Source organism: Megascapheus bottae, chromosome 13 (assembly GCF_031878675.1).
Source record: "Megascapheus bottae isolate mThoBot1 chromosome 13, mThoBot2.hap1, whole genome shotgun sequence".
NCBI lineage: Eukaryota > Metazoa > Chordata > Mammalia > Rodentia > Geomyidae > Megascapheus > Megascapheus bottae.
In genome coordinates this window covers 8,159,863-8,173,758 of record NC_143521.1, presented here as the reverse complement: position 1 = coordinate 8,173,758, position 13,896 = coordinate 8,159,863, and the positions used below count along the sequence as shown (strand labels likewise).

Below are 13,896 nucleotides of genomic sequence, written 5' to 3'. Positions count from 1 at the left end.
TCACTTGGCCAGGCCTCGTGAAGCATTGGAACAGGTGTACAAACAAGGTCCAGTCTGAGAATCCAGACTAGAATCCATCCAGCCACCTTTTAATCTGGCAGTGGGCCATGGTGGGATAAATCTCAAGCAAGCTTCTCTATTTCCATCTCTAACAAATCCGGCAAGAAAAAGGGCTTTGGGAGCTGTAGTTCAAGGTTGGTAAAGCGAACATGATGAGGATGAGGAGTTGACTCATAAAATAATGAAGGGACTTCTCATGACTTTTCATGACTTCGCATGACTGAAAGTGGCAAATTCAATGCAGAATGATGTGAGAGTGGAAAAAAAATGTAGCTCTTCAGGACTCCGTTGTTTGCATCTTCTGTTCCAGCAGTGTGAATGTCCTATCCTCTGTAGGCCAAAGTCATGAAGTAAATGATTATAAGGCTGATACCCAGTGCTTGCTTGAGCAGCACATATACTAAAATTGGAATAATACAGAGATTAGTACGGCCCCTGTGCAAGGATGGCATGCAAATTTGTGAAGTGTTCTATATTTTTATCTGACCTTGGTACCTGGTATATTGTATATAGGTTTATTTGTTTCGTTGAAATAGGGAAGGGAAGGGGAAAATCAAAATGATTGGGAGGGAGTGGGGGAAGGGAAACTGGCAGAAAAACATGGGAAAGGGTATTGATGTTCAAGAAGTAATGTACCATGTTCATCTCTGCACTGTTCACAATAGCCAAGTAATGGAAACAACCCAGAAGCCCCACAACAGTTGAATGAAAACAACAAAAAAATGTGGTACATAGTGGGCGGAGAGTTTGTCCTAGTGGTAGAGTGCTTGCCTTGCATGCACGAAGACCTGAGTTCGATTCCTCGGTACCACATACATAGAAAAAAGCCAGAAGTGGTGCTGAGGCTCAAGTGGTAGAGCTCTAGCCTTGAGAAAGTCCAAGGACAGTGCTCAGGCCCTGAGCTCAAGCCCAGGACTGGCAAAAAAAAAATGTATGTGTATATAATGTAATTCTGCATAGCCAACAGATAAGATAAAATAATGGCATTCACTGGGAAGTGGATAAAACTAGAGTAAATCATGTTGAGCAAGATAAGTCAAGACCAAAGAAACAAACATAACTACATAGACATAAAAATCTATGATGGGATATATACTCTATAGACATAATATATAATTGATATGTATCTATGACATACAACCTCTCAGCTTAATTTTTATTATGTTCTAAAATCTATGTGCCAGTGATTGCATAGAGAGATTCCCTTCTTGAATTCATGTTTGCTAAACATGACATTTGAAATATGATGTAAAAATCAGTGTTAATAAAATCCTTCAAAAATAAAGTAATGGACCCACTACCCGATGAATGTAACTGTAACCCCTTTATATGCCACTCTGACAATAAAATACAATTGAAAAAAAAAAAAGGCTGATACCCAATGCAGTGGCCACAGATGCATCAGTTAGGGGTAAGCGCTGACTTCCCATACCTCAGTGTGACACAGCAGCTGTTAACAATCACTTGAAATTTTAATTTTATGTCAGATTTAAGGAGGAATAGGATGCCCATCTGTTCAAATATTAAGTGCTAACTATATCCCACACAAAAATAAAATATCCTGTGTGAGCCAAATATCTCCCTTTCTGCCATTCCTTGTTCACAACAGCTCAGATTCTGGTTTATAATAGATTCCTATGAATTTTCAAAGTGAGTCTGATAGGGAAAATGAGAGAGGACCTGAGTGAATGATGGAGTCACAAGCTTTGAGGTTTCATAATCTTTGTCCAGAAAAATTGACCATAATCAAGGTGATTTGGTTTAAATTAGCATACCTTCCAGGGATTTGGTTTTCATTTAGGGGGATTTGTAATAAGGATATTGACTCTGCTCATGGACTACAAGGGCAAAACATTAGCCAGCATATAGGTAAAGAATCAAACCAAAAACTGGAAAGGCATAAACACCCCATTCTGTTTCATTTCTTCCTATGCCTTTCTTCCTTCTCCCATACAAATTGTATTCTCTGTCCTTCAACATACAATTAATTGCTCCTCTTAATTGAAAGTTGTACATTTAGTGAAGCCTGTAGAAACTAAGTTGCAATCCTAAAACCACAGAGAATTCAAGTCTAGCTCTTCAGGGGGTTGAGGATGATGGTTTAAAGGCAGCCAAGACTTTTGTGTGTTCATCCTGGTATATGAACTCAGAGCCTGGGTGATATCCCTGAGCTTTTGTTCTCAAGGCTAGCGCTTTACCACAGCTCCACTTTCAGCTTTGTGATGGGCTATTTGGAGATAAATCTTACAGGCAGCCGGGTGCTCATGCCTGTGTAATCCTAGCTACTAAAAAGGCTGAGATCAGAGCAGAAAAGTCTCAGTGAGCCTCTTATCTCCAACTAGCCACTCCAAAAAGTCTAAGTGAACCTGTGGCTTTTCTCTCATTCTCCTTCACTATCAGATTTTCTTCTCTTTGAAACCTCATAGGAGTCTGTTGTAAGCCAGAATCTGAGCTGTTGTGAGCAAGAAGTGGTAGAAAGGGGGCATTTGGGGCACTAACCTTAAGCACAAAGAGACTCAGGGACAAACACCAGGTCCTGAGTCCAAGCCCCACAACCAATAACAACCACCACCACCACAACAATGAGAGTCTCTCAGACTCTCTTTGGGCTGGCTTCAAATCATGATCCTCAGAGTTTAAGATTACAAGCAAGAGCCACTGGTGCCCAGCTAGTGATTTCGTTTCCAATTAACATAAAAAGTTACAAGTGGAGGTGTTGCTCAAGTGGTAGAGCACTAGCCTTGCATGGAAAAAGCTAAGAGACATCCCCTAGGCCCTGTATTCAAGCACTAGTACCAGTACAGGTATGCGTGCACACACGTGCGCACGCGCACACATGCACGCATGCACGCACTAAAAAAAAATTTAAAGGTGGGGGGCTGGAGTTTGGCCTACTGATAGAGTGCCTGCCTAGCATGCCTGAAGACCCGGAGGTTTGGTTCCACGGTACCACATATGTAGGGGGAAAAAAAGCCAAAAATGGTACTGTGGCCCAAGTGGTAGAGTGCTAGCCTTGAGGAAAGCCCAAGGATAGTGCTCAGGCTCTTAGTTCAAGCCCCAGGGCTGGGGGAAAAAAAATAAAGAAAAGTACCAGTGGCTCACATCTGTAATCCTAGCTACCAGGAGGCTGAGATCTGAGGATCTCAGTTCAAAGCCAGCCCAGGCAGGAAAGTCTGTGAGACACTTATCTCCATTTAACCAGCAGAAAGCCAGCAGTGATGCTGTGGCTTGAAGTGGTAGAGTGCTAGCATTGAGCTGAAAGCTCAGGGACAGCATCCAGGCCCAGGCAAGGTTCAGGTCCCAGGACTGGCAAACAAGAACAAAAACAAGAACAAAGAAAAAAACTTAGATTCCAGGTGTCCTCCTGAGCCTACCAGCCTGGAAGCAGGGGACAGAGGGGGAAAGACGAAGCTTCAGCACAATCTGCAGCCAAGCACCCTCTCAGCACTGTGAAAGAATGACAAGGACAAGTTTCTAAAGAGACTCAGTACACAGGTCCTAAGATACCTCGGCTCTGACTTGCTTCACATAAACAGGGCTCAGAGTTAATCCAAGGTCAACCAAGTGCACAGAGATAACCGATTTCCTAGGAAAACTCTAAAACTCAAGCCTACTTTATGGCTTCCTACAAACAAGTAATGGGAAGATGGAGAGCCTATGCAAGTTAGAAGAGAAGAGCCTTCAGGGAACTGTAATTAAGTGAGAATCAATAATCACATAATCTAGAAAGTGTTTGGAGGAATGTAGTGGCATTGCTGATTGCCATTACCAGACCCTTTCTCTTCCTTTCTTGTATCTGCCTTCCTCTACCCTGGTCTTTTTTTTTTTTAAACCAGTCCTAGGGCTTGAACTCAGGACCTGGGCACTGTCCTTGAGCTTTCTCAAGGCTAGCGCTCTACCACTTGAGCTATATCTTCCTGCTTTTTCTGGTATGTGATACCACAGAATCAAACCCAAGACTTCATGCATGCTAGGCAGGCAAGCATCTACCACTAGTCCAAACTCCTGCCCCCCCTCCCCCACACCTCCTCTAGCACAGGAGAGAAGACTGTGATTCATCTCAGTGAAGTAGGCCACTACCATTTTCTTTGTCAATGATTGAGTCGGGCCTGTGCCTGTGCAGATGGCATTTTCTATACAATGACACTTGAAGGAAAATTAGCTGGAAGGTTCCAGGAAAGGTTTCTTCACTCCTGAAAAAAAAAAGATATAGAAGTAAAATTATCTTTTCTTTCCTATCATCTGTGTGAATATTAGATATACCTGGAACTCTCCATCCATCTTGTAGCCATGAGGGCAGTTAAGGAAAACAAGGAGGGAAAAGCTAAAACAAGAAGGCTAGAGTTAATGAGAAAGTTATTTACTAACGAATTATCAGCAACAGCCTCATGTAGACATTCTATATTTGTATTATATGAAAAGGATTTGCTTATTTTTTAGTCACTTTGAGGCTTAAAGCAACCTATCTCAAATGGGGGATCTTGGAATGGTGAGAAGAAAGAAAAAATCAGACACTATATACTGACTTAGCAACAATTCTGGAAGCTGTCTGGCGAAATTATATGGCAAGCTGGGTGCCAGTGGCTCATTCTTGTAATTGAAGTCTCTTCAGGAGGCTGAGATCTGAGGATTTTAGTTCAAAATTCATGGGACTCATCTCCAATTAACCACACAAAGCCAGAAGTAGATCTGTGGTTGAAAGGATAGAGTGCCAGTCTTGAGAGGAAAAACAAAAACAAAACCAAATAAGACTCAGCAACTATATCCTGAGTTCAGGTCCTAATCATAACACAATTTTTTTTTCCAACTGTAACAAAAAAAAAATCATGGCAGTATAGAAGCAGAAACAATCATTGAAAAAGGATAAAGACAACTGGGCACTGATGGCTCTTGCCTATAATTCTAAGCTACTCAGGAGGCTGAGTTCTGAGGATCACAGTTCAAATCAGGCCTAGTCAGGAAAGCCTGTGAAAGTGCTATCTGTAGTAAATGACCAAAGAGCCAGAAATGGAGCTATGACTCAAATAATAAAGTACTTGTTGGGAGCAAAAGAAGCTCGGGGGCCGGGAGTTTGGCCTAGTGGTAGAGTGCTTCCCTGGCATGCACGAAGACCAGGTTCGATTCCTTGGTACCACATACATAGAAAAGCCAGAAGTGGTGCGGTGGCTCAAGTGGTAGAGCATAGCTTTGAGGAAAGCCCAAGAACAGTGCTAATGCCCTCAGTTCAGTCCCCAGAACTGTCAAAAGAAGAAGAAGCTGCAGCTCCAGGACAGTGATCAGGCCCTGAATTCAAGTCCCAGGGACACAGTTTATGCTTAGGGGGAAAAAAAAATTCTCTATACAGTGTGGACAATGTTTTGCTTGCCAAGAAAACAAGGGTAAAAAGAACTAGTTGAGTGCTGGATGCACCAGGGCGGTGGCTCACATCTATAATCCTATCTACTCAGGAGGCTGAGATCTGAGGATCAAAGTTTAAAGCCAGCCCAGGCACAAAAGGACCTGAGACTCTTATCTCCAATTAACCTCTAGAAAAATGGGAAGTAGGCTTGGCTCAATGGTAAGGTGAAGAGCTGAAGAGCTCAAGGACAGCACCTAGGCTGAGTTCAAGCTCCATGACCCACAAAAAGATAAACAGAAAAAAGCTGGAAGTGGTGATGTGACTCAAGTGGTAGAGTGCTAGCCTTGAGCAAAAGAAGCTCAGGGACAGTGCCCAGGCCCTGAATTCAAGCCCCAGGACTGTAAACAAACAAATATCTAGACATCAGAGACTCACATCTGTAATCCTAGCTACTCAGGAGGCTAAGACCTAAGAATTGAAGTTCAAAGCTAGTCCAGATAGACAAGAGACTTTATTTTTATTTTTTTGTTGTTGTTGTTTCCAGTTCTGGTCCTTGAACTCAGGGCCTGGACACTATCCTTGAGTTTCTTTTGTTCAAGGCTCTACCATTTGAGCCCCAGTGCCTATTTCTTGCTTTTTCTGTTTATGTCATACTGAGAAATTGAACCCAGGGCTTCACGCATGTGAGGCAAGCACTTTATCAGTAAGCCAAATTCCCAGTCTGACAAGAGAATCTTTATCTCCAATTAACAAGAAAAAAGCTATAAGTAGAGATGTGGCTCAAGTGATAAAACACTAGTTTTGAGCAGAAAAAGCTAAGCACTAAGAGAGAGCTCAAAGCCCTTAGTTGAAGCCTCAGTACCAGCACTAAAAAAAAAAAAAAAAGAAAGAAAGAAAGAAAGAAAAAAGCTGAGGCTGGGAGTGTGGCCTAGTGGTAGAAAGCTTGTCTAGAATACATGAAGCCCTGGGTTTGATTTCTCAGTACCACATGCATGAAAAAAAACAAATGGTGCTGTAACTCAAGAATAGAGTGCTAGCCTTGAAAAAGTCCAGGGCCTGAGTTCAAATCACAGTACTGGGAAGAAGAAGAAGGAGAAGGAGAAGGAGAAGGAGAAGGAGAAAAGGAGAAGGAGGAGAAGGAGGAGGAGGAGGAGGAGAAGAAGAAGAAGAAGAAGAAGAAGAAGAAAAAGAAGAAGAAGAAGAAGAAGAAGAAGAAGAAGAGAAGGAGGAAGAGGAAGAAGAAGAAGAAAAAAAGCTTGATTTGAGCAGCAGTGAGACCCAGGAGCAATGTCATTTTATAGAAATTTTCATCTTAGTGGTTTCCTGGAATAAAATCAAACTGGCATAATTCCTCTCATACCACCCCATCCTTCACTGGACTCCTGGGAAAATCCAACACAACCAACACAAAGGTCAGCTCTCTTCAGATCATTTAAGGAGGTTAATTAACATACCAAGTGTTGCATATTCGTTTCATGCCTGGTATACAAGATGGGAAAGCCCCTGGAACACCACCAAGTTTCTGTCCTGAGCTCAGATTAAGATTTGGGGAAAGTTTCCTAGGGTTTTAGAGTTTGTTTATTTCTTGGATTGATTTTTGCTGCTACAGCCTTCCCAGGATCCCAGTGAGACTAGCCAGTGTTCACAGCATGCCTAGAATTTCACTAAAGTTGTCTCTCTTTATCCTTACGATAACCCGTGCCTCAAAGGAGAAGCTGATACTGCAGCATGCGAGGGAGGCCTGTGCCTGTACATCACTTAGCTAGTGATTTCCAAAGCAGGCTCAAGCTCTCTTGGTCTTCTCAGTCCAAAGCTTGGGCCCTAAATGGCTCTAGTCTCCAGTGCTCTGTCACTGCTTTACCCTCTTCCTGGAATTCTCAGGAGTCCTCTCTGCCTTTATCTACACATTTGCTGCTCTGCCTGCTCTCAAAATACTATTTAAACTGGGTGTTGCTGCTGTAACACCTAGGGTCATGACATTCCCACCTACAAGTATATGCATAACTCTTTAAGGTTCTGACTCCTGGTGTCTGGCTATCTTTGTCTTATTCAAGGTCTGAAAGTCTTTGGCAAGGAGACATAATGGTTCTTTGAACCAAGGAAAGAAATTAGAACCCTCATACATTCTTGCTGTGAAGGTAAGGAGATACAGCCACCATGGAAAAGAGTTGAGCAGTCTTCGGCTGCCAGTTTGGCCTAATGGTAGAGTGCTTGCCTAGCATGCACAAAGACCCGGGTTCGATTTCTTGGTACCATATATGTAGAAAAAAGCCGGGAGTGGTGCTGAGGCTCAAGTGGTAGAGCTCTAGCCTTGAGAAAGTGTAAAGACAGGGTTCAGGCCCTGAGCTCAAGCCCAGCACTGGCAATAAATACATAAATAAATAAAAATAAAACCTAAACATAGTGCTAGTATTTGACCTAGTATATCTACTCTGTGAAATGAAAACCATGCAATAAAATTATGATCATACAAAATCAATATCTCAGAGGTAGAAACATCCTAAATGTCCATCTCCTAATGAATCAACATTTTGGGGGGGGGAATATCCATTCAATGGAATAGTATTCAGTCATTAAGAAATAATACATTAACCAGGTGCTGGTAGCTCACCCCTGTAATCCTAGCTATCAGAAGGATGAGATTTGAAGATTGCATTTTGAAACCAGCCCAGGCGGTAAAATCTGTGAGATTCAGTCATGGGGCCTGAGAACTGTCCCTGAGCTCTTCAGCTTAAGGTTAGTGCTCCACCACTGGAGCCATAGCACCACTTCCAGTTTTCTGGTGGTTAATTGGAGATAAGAGTCTCACAGACTTCCATGCTCAGGCTGGCTATGAACCGTGATGCTCAGATCTCAGCTTCCAGAGTAGGTCCGATTACAGGAGTGAGCCACACACAACTTGATTTGTGTGTGTGTGTGTGTGTGTGTGTGTGTGTGTGTGTGTGTTGGCTGCTGGGGGGGGCGGCGTGTGGGGACGGGGGGGGGGGGGGGGGGGAGGTAATGGTGCTTGAATTCTGGGCCTGGGCATTGTTCCTGAGCTCAAGGCTACCACCCTTCCCCTTGAGCCTTAGCTCCACTTCCCGTTTTCTAGTGATTAATTGGAGATAAGAGTCTCTTGTTCTTTAGTGCTTGGGCTGGCTTTGTATCATGGTCCTCAAATCTCAGCCTCCTGAGTAGCTAGGATTATACGTGTGAGCCACCGTGCCTCGCCTTGATTTTTTTCTTTTTCTTTTTTGTTTGCCAGTCCTGGGCTTTAGCTCAGGGCCTGAGCACTGTCCTTGGATTTTCTCAAGGCTAGAGCTCTACCACTTGAACCTCGGTACCACTTCTAGCTTTTTTCTCTGTATGTGGTACCGAAGAATTGAACCTAGGTCTTCGTGCATACTAGGCAAGCACTCTACCACTAGGCCAAACTCCAGCCCCTTGTTTTTTAAGTAATAAATGTCTAGATGCTGATGGCTCACATCAGTAATGCTAGCTACTCAGGAGGCTGAGATTTTAGGATTGCAGTTTAAAGCCAGCCAGGGAAGAAAAGAGCCCCTGAGACTTTCATCTCCAATTACCCACTAGAAAACCAGAATTGATGCTGTGGTTCAAAGTAGTAGAGCACTACTAGCCTTGAGCAAAAGAGCCCAGGTACAGAGCCCAGGCCCCGAATTGAAGCTCCAGGACCACCAAAAAGTAAAAAATAAAAAAGTAATAAGTTATAGCCAGGTACTTGTGGCTTGTGCCTGTAATCCAAATTACTCCAGAGGTTGGGATCTGAGGATGGAAGTTCAAAGCCAACATGGGTAGAAAAGTATATGAGATGTTTATTTATAATTAGATTAAAAAAAAAAAGCCAGAAGCAAAGACGTGGCTCAAATGGGAATAGTGCCAGGATTGAATGAAAAAGCTAGGCGGGGGGCGGGGGGGGGGGGCTAGGAGTTTGGCCTAGTAGAGTGCTTTCCTGAAGACCCAATTTTGATTCCTCAGTACCACATACATAGATTAAAGCTGGAAGTTGTGCTGAGGCTTAGGTGGTAGAGTTCTAGCCTTGAGAAAATCCAAGGACAGTGCTCAGGCCCTGAGCCCAAGCCCAGGACTGGCAAAGAGAAAACCAAACAAAACAAAAACCAGAAAGAAAGAAAGAAAGAAAGAAAGAAAGAAAGAAAGAAAGAAAGAAAGAAAGAAAGAAAGAAAGAAAAGCAAGCAAGGTAAATTGGCATGAGCTCAGCGACAGAAATTTCTACTTTTCATGCATGAGCCCCTGTGTTTGGTCCACAGTGTGAACACACACACACACACACACACACACACACACACACATAAAAAAATGACAGGAAGGGGCCGGGAGGTTGGCCTAGTGGTTAAAGTGCTTGCCTAGCATGCACGAAGACCCGGGTTCAATTCCTTGGTACCACATACATAGACAAAAGCCGCAAGTGGTGCTGAGGTTCAAGTGGTAGAGCTCTAGCCTTGAGAAAATCCAAGGACAGGGCTCAGGCCCTGAGCTCAAGCCCAGGACTGGCAAAAAAAAATGACAGGAAAACAAGCTCTGTTGGGGGATAGAGTATCAGCAAGAGAGAACAGAGTTAAGAGTGTGAATTAGGATGACTATAGTCCAAGTAGCTTGTTTGCATATATGATAATAGAATAATGAAGCTGGGTGCTGGTGGCTCATATCTGTAATCCTATTTACTCAGAAGGCTGAGATCAGAGGAATGCAGTTTGAAGCCAGCCTGAGCAGAAAAGTCTGTGACACTTTTATTTTTTTTTTGTCAGTCCTGGGGTCCTGGGGCTTGAACTCAGGGCCTGAGCACTGTTCTTGGGCTTTCTCAAGGCTAGAGCTCTACTACTTGAACCACAGCATCACTTCTGGCTTTTTCTATGTATGTGATACTGAGGAATCGAACCCTGATGTTCATGCATGCTTGGCAAGCACTCTACCACTAGGCCAAACTCCCTGCCCTATGACATTCTTATCTACAATAAGCTACCCAGAAAAAGCTAGAAGTGGCTATGGCTCAAGTGGTAGAACACTATCCTCAAGCATAACCTCAGGGTCAGAGGTCAGGCCCTGAAGTCAAGCCCCAGGACTGGTTAAAGAAAGAAGGAAGAGGAGGGAAGCAAGGAAGGAAGGAAGGAAGGAAGGAAGGAAGGAAGGAAGGAAGGAAGGAAGGAAAAGTAAAGTAAAAGAAAACAGAATAGGAAAGGTTATTCAAATCATTTTAAGAGAGGGAAGTAGAATAAGAAGGAAGATAAATATGGGTGAGATTGAACAGAATAAATTGTGTACATGTGTGGAAATATCCCAATAAATCCCCTTCGGACAACTAATGTTAATTTTAAAAAAGCTTTAGAAAAATTGCATTTATACTAAACATGCATATATGTATTTTCCTGTCTTTCTTGCCTAACAAATATGTTCCTACAGAAATGACATCACTTTAGGTATCCCAAGTAACAGAGATGGTTAGAGCATGTGGGAGGATGTGGACAGATTTAACAGACAATTCAACAGTTTGCAATATGGGACTTGAGCATCTGTGGATTTTGTCCAGTGGGGCTGAAATCAATCCCCTGAAGACACTGAGGGATGACTGTGTATAGTTTTGTCTTTCACATTTATATCTTGGATCATCTGTAGTCTGCTGGGTCCATAGAAATAAGACAGCTGATTTCCATATGGTGACTCAGTTTCCCACTTAGCTATCTATCTCTGTGCCAATAACGCTCAGTACTGATTCTTCTGTCTTTGCAAAATGTCCCAACACATCAGAGTGCAAGATCTACTTTTTATCCATGGTTGACCTAGCTATGGAGGCACTTGAACTGTTCTGTGAAGGCTTATCAAATTCTGAGTTAATGAGCTTGAGCTTTTTTGTTGTTGTTGTGACCAAATACCTGAATAAACACCAGAAGGAAGGCTTTATTTGGCTCAGAGCTTCAGAAGTTTCTGTCCATGATTATGAGAAAAGTAGATGGGGGAGCAGCACACTGCAGTGGCCAGGGCATCCCACCATCACCAGATACCTGCTTTCTGGAACCACGGAAGCATCACCTCCTACTTCCCCCTTCCTCTCAGTAATGCCATTATCCAGTGGTCACTGTCCACTGTTCACTGTCTCATTCTTTTTTTTTTTTGTCAGTTGTAAGACTTGAACTCTGGGCCTGAGCACTATCCCTGAGTTCTTTAGCTCAGGACTACCACCCTACCCCTTGAGCCACAGGGCCACATCCGGTTTTCTAATGGTAAATTGGAGATAAGAATCTCATGGACTTTAGTGCTGGCTTATACCATGATCCTCAGATCTCAGCCTCCTGAGCAGCTAGGATTACAGGTGTGAGCCACTGGTGCCTGGCTTATGGCTCACTCTTGTAATCCTTGCTACTCAAGAGGCTGAGAGCTGAGGATCCAAGTTTCAGGTGGGAAAGTCTATGAGACTTTAATTTCTAATTTACCACCAAAAAGTGACAGTGGAGCTGTGAATCAAATGATAGAGAACCAGCTTTGAGGGGAAAAAAAAAGCGCGATATTGAAGCTCCAATACTGGTAAGAATGGAATGAAAATCACTTCCCCAGAAATCCAGTACCAGTCAACCAAACCTCCAAATATGTGAGCATGCAGGGGGAGGGTGGGAGAGGGAGGGAACACAGAAGGGTCAAACCATAACAATTCATTAAAATTCTAGATGAAATTTTATTTATTTAAAATTTATAGATTAATTTGAGGAAAGTTAGATTATCTTTATAATATGTCTCCTCTGAAAGCGTAAAATGGCTTCTCATTGATTCAAAGCTGATTAATTCACATCATTTTCTACTCTCTTTCTTGAAGTTCTACAATTTTCTCCATTAAAGTATTGTTTCTATTATAACTGGTACTTTTTTTTTCAATTGTAGGGCTTGAACTCAGAGCCTGGGCTCTGTCCTTGAGCTCAACGTGCCATTGAACAGCGTTCTATCCACTCCCCACTCATGCCTACCCATAATACAATCTTTTTTGGAGATATGAGTTTTTGTGGACATCATCAAATTAAAATGAGGTGGACCGGGAACATGGCTAACTGGTAGAGTCCTTGCCTACCGTGCACAAAGTCCCAGGTTTGATTCCTTGGTACCACAAACACAGAAAAACCCAGAAGGGGGGCTGTGGCTCAAGTGGCAGAGCACTAGCCTTGAGAAAACAGTGCTCAAGGACAATGCCCAGGCACCCAGTTTAAGCGCCAGGACTGGCCAAAAAAAAAAAAGAAGGGTCACAGTGGACGGTGCATCCCAATTCAGTCACTGGCATCCTGCCAAAGGAGAAATTTTAGACCGAAATGCAAAAGGAAATTATCCGTGTGATGATGGAGGCAGAGACTAGAGTAGTATTTCTTCAAGACAAGGGACAACAGGATTGCAGCAATATCAGAAGCCTGGGGAAGGCTAGGATCAATCCTTTCCAATGGCCTCCAGAGACAGCAAGGGACTCGCTCACATTAATACCAGACTTCTAGACTGCAGAAGGGGGGGTAAAAATTGTGTTGGCACTCTCATTTGTAATGGAAGGCGTAGGAATGCAGTATATCTACTTTGTCTAGACAAGAGGGCAGATGCGCATACCTCTGACTGATGCATGTGGTCAGGGAAGGGAGAGAGCTGAAAGACTGGTGACAAAGAAGAATGAGAGGAGGTATGTCAGTGGACACACTTTTGGAAACACTGGGCACTAGTGGCTCACTCATGTAATCTTAGCTACTCAGGATCCAGGCTGGAAGCCAGAATACAGAGGAAAGCCTATGAGACTTTCTTTTGGGGGGTGGGATGGAGGTGGGGCTTGAACTCTTTGGGCACTGTCCCTGTGCTCTTCAGCTAAGGCTAGTCAGTCCTCTATCACTTGAGCCACAGTACCACTTCTAGTTTGCTGGTAGTTAATTGGAGATGAGTCTCATGGACTTTCCTGCCTGAGCTGGCTTTGAACCACGATTTCAGGTATAATCCATAGCCCAGCTGGTCTATGTGTCTCTTATCTCCAATGAACCACCAAAAAGCCAGAAGTGGAGGTGTGAATCAAGTGATAGGTTGGACCGGAAAAAGTCAAATGAGAGGCTCAATGACCTGAGTTTAAGCCTCATTGTGTGAAAAGGAAGGGACAAAAGGGCTGAGGGTCTCTCTTGGGAAGGACATAGACTCCAAAGCTATTTGTGTCACATGAATGATCAGCAAAGGAGATTCTCTACAGAGGAAGCTCTAAAGAACTGAACAAAATGACATACACCATGAATGTGGAACAATCCATCCTGTTCCAGCTCTCCAGTGCTTACTCAGTGGACTTACCAGTGGAGTGAGCAGGGGCTCAGTAACACTGACTTTTGCCTATCGAGGCTCACCAGCAATGCAGTGCCTTCTCTGTCAACAGTAGACACCAGAAGAACTACGGAGATGCTGCCATTGCGGGAGCAACAACGAGCAGCCGTGCCCTTTGGACTGATTATGCTGGGACTTTTTCTTTTTTTTTTTTTTTGCCAGTCCT

At 43.4% G+C, this 13,896-nt stretch overlaps 1 non-coding gene across 1 annotated transcript; it reads left to right on the top strand.

Moving 5' to 3' along the window:
- The first annotated feature begins 436 nt into the window (after window positions 1–436).
- On the top strand, window positions 437–540 carry LOC150055483 (U6 spliceosomal RNA). Its single transcript, XR_016537520.1, has one exon. It is a non-coding gene; the product is annotated as a U6 spliceosomal RNA (small nuclear RNA).
- The last annotated feature ends 13,356 nt before the right edge of the window (window positions 541–13,896 follow it).